General features: G+C 39.8%; 1 non-coding gene across 1 annotated transcript; it reads right to left on the bottom strand.

Moving 5' to 3' along the window:
- Positions 1-1,031: 1,031 nt before the first annotated feature.
- Positions 1,032-1,139, bottom strand: LOC112761221 (small nucleolar RNA R71). Its single transcript, XR_003181627.1, has one exon. It is a non-coding gene; the product is annotated as a small nucleolar RNA R71 (small nucleolar RNA).
- Between the last annotated feature and the right edge of the window lie 4,249 nt (positions 1,140-5,388).

The raw sequence follows: 5,388 nt of genomic DNA, 5'->3' as shown, positions 1-5,388 counted from the left end.
AAATCAATTTCAAAATCTTTTCTAACTTCTTATCTTTTCAAAATTGATTTTCAAATCTTTTTCAATTAATCTTATCTTTTTGTTTGATTCTTATCTTTTTCAAAACTACCTAACTAATTTTCTCTCTCTAATTTTCGAAAATCACTAACCTCTTTTTCAAAATTTCTTTTCATTAACTAATTATTTTAAATTTTAATCTTAATTTTATTCCTTTTCATATTTTCGAATTTTAACTTTAATTTTAAATTAAAAACAAAAATAAAAATATTCTTATTTCATTTTATTTAATTTTCGAATTCTTCTCTCTCTCACCCCCTTCTATTTATTTATTTGTCTACTAACACTTCTCTTCTACTCAAAAATTCGAACCCACTCTTCTCCTCTGTGTTCAAATTTTTATCTTTTCCTTCTTCTATTCTTCTCTTCTTATACTTACATAAGGAATCTCTATACTGTGACATAGAGGATTCCGTATTTTCTTTTGTGTTCTCTTCTTTTTCATATGAGCAGGAACAAGGATAAGAACATTCTTGTTGAAGCTGATCTTGAACCTGAAAGGACTCTGAAGAGGAAGCTAAGGAAAGCTAAAGCACAACTCTGGAGAAAATCTGACAAAAATTTTTGAAAAAGGAGGAGACATGGCCGAAAATAATAACAATGCAAGGAAGATGCTTGGTGACTTTACTGCACCAAATTCCAATTTACATGGAATAAGCATCTCAATCCCTGCCATTAGCGCAAACAATTTTGAGCTAAAGCCTCAATTAGTTTCTCTGATGCAATAGAACTGCAAGTTTCATGGACTTCCATCAGAAGATCCTTTTCAGTTCTTAACTAAATTCTTGCAAATCTGTGATACTGTTAAGACCAATGGGGTTGATCCCGAGGTCTACAGGCTTATGCTTTTCCCGTTTGCTGTAAGAGACAGAGCTAGAATATGGTTGGACTCTCAACCTAAACATAGCTTGAACTCTTAGGATAAGCTGGTCACGGCTTTCTTAGCCAAGTTCTTTCCTCCTCAAAAGCTTAGCAAGCTTAGAGTGGATGTTCAAACCTTCAAACGAAAAGAAGGTGAATCCCTCTATGAAGCTTGGGAGAGATATAAGCAACTGACCAAAAAGTGTCCTTCTGATATGCTTTCAGAATGGACCATCCTGGATATATTATATGATGGTCTGTCTGAATTATCAAAGATGTCATTGGACCATTCTGCAGGTGGATCCATTCACCTAAAGAAAACGCCTGTAGAAGCTCAGGAACTAATTGACATGGTTGCAAATAACCAGTTCATGTACACTTCAGAAAGGAATCCTGTGAGTAATGGGACGCCTCAGAGGAAGGAAGTTCTTGAAATTGATACTCTGAATGCCCTATTGGCTCAGAATAAAATATTAACTCAGCAAGTCAATATGATTTCTCAGAGTTTGAATGGATTGCAAGCTGCATCCAACAGTACTCAAGAGGCATCTTCTGAAGAAGAAGCTTATGATCTTGAGAACCCTGCAATAGCAGAGGTGAATTACATGGGGGGAACCCTATGAAAATACCTAGAATCTCTCATGGAGAAATCATCCAAATTTCTCATGGAAGGATCAATAAAAGCCTCAACAAGGCTTTAATAATGGTGGAAGAAACAGGTTTAGCAATAGCAAGCCTTTTCCATCATCCACTCAGCAACAGACAGAGAATTCTGAGCAGAATCCATCTAGCTTAGCAAATATAGCCTCTGATCTATCTAAGGCCACTTTAAGTTTTATGAATGAAACAAGATCCTCCATTAGAAATTTGGAGGCACAAGTGGGCCAGCTGAGTAAAAGAGTCACTGAAACCCCTCCTAGTACTCTCCCAAGCAATACAGAAGAGAATCCAAAAAGAGAATGCAAGGCCATTACCTTACTTGGTGTGACCAAACCCAAAGAGGAGGAGGAGGACGTGAATCCTAGTGAGGAAGACCTCCTGGGACGTTCACTAACCAATAAGGAGTTTCCCTTTGAGAAACCAAAGGAATCTGAGGCTCATCTAGAGACCATAGAGATTCCATTGAACCTCCTTTTACCATTCATGAGCTCTGATGACTATTCATCTTTTGAAGAAGATGAAGACATTGCTGAAGAGCAAGTTACTCAATATTTAGGAGCAATCATGAAGCTGAATGCCAAATTATTTGGTAATGAAACTTGGGAGGATGAACCTCCATTGCTCATCAAGGAACCAAATGCCTTGGTTCAGGAAACTCTACCTCAAAAGAAACAGGATCCTGGTAAATTCCTAATTCCCTGTAACATAGGCACCATGACCTTTGAGAAGGCTCTGTGTGACCTGGGGTCAGGAATAAACTTAATGCCACTCTCTGTAATGGAGAAACTTAGGATCTTTGAGGTGCAAGCTGCCATAATCTCATTAGAGATGGCAGACAACTCAAAAAAATAGGCTTATGGACTAGTAGAGGACGTGCTAGTAAAGGTTGAAGGCCTTTACATCCCTGCTGATTTCATAATCCTAGACACTGGGAAGGATGAGGATGAATCCATCATCCTTGGAAGACCCTTCCTAGCACAGCAAGAGCTGTGATTGATGTGGACAGAGGATAATTGGTCCTTCAACTGAATAAGGATAACCTTGTGTTTAAAACTCAAGGATCTCCTTCTGTAACCATGGAAAGTAAGCATGAAAAGCTTCTCTCACTGCAGAGTCAACCAAAGCCCCCACAGTCAAACTCTAAGTTTGGTGTTGGGAGGCCACAACCAAACTCTAAGTTTGGTGTTGAACCCCCACATTCAAACTCTAAGTTTGGTGTTGGGAGGTCCCAACAATGCTCTGAACATCTGTGAGGCTCCATGAGAGCTCACTGTCAAGATATTGACTTTAAAGAAGTGCTTGTTGGGAGGCAACTCAATGTTATTTAATTATATCTATTTATTTTCTATTGCTATTTTATGTTTTTTTTAGGTTGATGATCATGTGGAGTCACAACAACTACAGAAAAATTAAAAACAGAATGAAAAACAGCATTAAAAATAGCTCACCCTGGAGGAAGAGCTTAAACCCTAAACCCTAAACCCTAAACGCCAGTAAGAAGCATAAAACTGGCGTTAAACGCCAGAAAGAAGCATCAAGCTGGCGTTAAACGCCAGAAACAAGCACCAGACTGGCGTTTAACGCCAGAACAGAGCATGGAAGTGGTGTTAAACGCCAGAAACAGGCTACATTTGGGCGTTTAACGCCAAAAACAGGCAGCAGTCAGGCGTTAAACGCCAGTATTGCATACAAAGGGCGTTTTGCACGCCTAATTACAGCAGGGATGCTAAATCCTTGACCCCTCAGGATCTGTGGACCCCACAGGATCCCCCACAAGATCCCCCACAGGATCTGTAGACCCACAGGATTCCCACCTACCCTACTTCTCTCTCTTCACACCTTTTCATAATCCTCTTCCCCAAATACCCTTCACCAATCACCTCAATCACTCTTCTCCATCACCTCTTAACCACTCACATCCCTCCACTCTTCCCCATAAACCCCACCTACCTCCAAAATTCAAACTCTTTTCCCTCCCAAACCCAACCCTAATGGCCGGACCCTACACCCCCTACTCCTATATAAACACCTCATTCCTTCTTCTTTTTCACCCAATACAACCCTTTCTTCTTCCTATTGGCCGAATACACACCTCTCTCCCTCTCCTCTATTTTTCTTCCTCTTCTCCTTCTTTCTTTCTTCTTTTGCTCGGAGACGAGTAAACATTTTAAGTTTGGTGTGGTAAAAGCATTGCTTTTTGTTTTTCCATAACCATTAATGGCACCTAAGGCCAGAGAAACCTTAAGAAAGAGGAAAGGGAAGGCAATTGCTTCCACCTCTGAGTCATGGGAGATGGAGAGATTTATCTCAAAGGTCCATCAAGACCACTTCTATGAAGTTGTGGCCAAGAAGAAAGTGATCCCTGAGGTTCCTTTCAAGCTCAAAAAGAGTGAATATCCGGAGATCCGACAAGAGATTAGAAGAAGAGGATGTGAAGTTCTCTCTAATCCTATTCAACAAGTCGGGATCTTAATGGTTCAAGAGTTCTATGCAAACGCATGGATCACTAGGAACCATGATCAAAGTGTGAACCCGAATCTAAAGAATTGGCTTACCATGGTTCGGGGGAAATACTTAGATTTCAGTCCGGAAAATGTAAGGTTGGCGTTCAACTTGCCAATGATGTAAGAAAACGCATGCCCCTACACTAGAAGGGTCAACTTTGATCAAAGGTTGGACCAAGTCCTCATGGACATATGTGTGGAAGGAGCTCAATGGGAAGTTGACTCAAGAGGCAAGCCGATTCAGTTGAGAAGACCGGACCTTAAGCCTGTAGCTAGAGGATGGTTGGAGTTCATCCAACGCTCAATTATTCCTACTAGCAACCGGTCTGAAGTTACTGTAGATCGGGCCATCATGATCCATAGTATCATGATTGGGGAGGAAGTGGAAGTTCATGAGATTATACCTCAAGAACTCTATAAGGTAGCTGACAAGTCTTCCACTTTGGCAAGGTTAGCCTTTCCTTACCTCATTTGCCACCTCTGCAATTCGGCTGGAATTGACATAGAGGGAGACATCCTCATTGATGAAGACAAGCCCATCACTAAGAAAAGGATGGAACAAACAAGAGATCATGGACCTCAATAAGAGCATGAGGAAATTCCTCACCATGAAATCCCTGAGATGCCTCAAGGGATGCACTTCCCTCCACAAAACTATTGGGAGTAAATCAACACTTCCCTAGGAGAATTAAGTTCCAACATGGGACAACTAAGGATGGAGCACCAAGAGCACTCCATCATCCTCCATGAGATTAGAGAAGATTAAAGAGCTATGAGGGAGGAGCAACAAAGACAAGGAAGAGACATAGAGGAGCTCAAGAGCACCATTGGTTCTTTAAGAAGAGGAAGACGCCACCCTCACTAAGGTGGACCCGTTCTTTAATCTCCTTGTTCTTATTTTCCTATTTTTCGTTTACTATGCTTCATGTTTATTTATGTTTGTGTCTTTATTACATGATCATTAGTGTTTAAGTGTCTATGTCTTAAAGCTATAAATGTCCTATGAATCCATCACCTCTCTTAATTGAAAACTGTTCTAAAAACAAAAGAACAAGAAGTACATGGTTTCGAATTCATCCTTGAAACTAGTTTAATTATTTGAGGTGGTGACAATACTTTTTGTTTTCTGAATGAATGCTTGAACAGTGCATATGTCTTTTGATATTGTGGTTTATGAATGTTAAATATGTTGGCTCTTGAAAGAATGATGAAAAAGGAGAAATGTTATTGATAATCTGAAAAATCATAAAATTGATTCTTGAAGTAAGAAAAAGCAGTGAATACAAAAGCTTGCGAAAAAAAAGAA

Source organism: Arachis hypogaea, chromosome 16, assembly GCF_003086295.3.
Source record: "Arachis hypogaea cultivar Tifrunner chromosome 16, arahy.Tifrunner.gnm2.J5K5, whole genome shotgun sequence".
Classification (NCBI taxonomy): domain Eukaryota; kingdom Viridiplantae; phylum Streptophyta; class Magnoliopsida; order Fabales; family Fabaceae; genus Arachis; species Arachis hypogaea.
The sequence above is the reverse complement of the archived record's forward strand: the minus strand, read 5'-3'. Positions and strand labels throughout refer to the sequence as shown.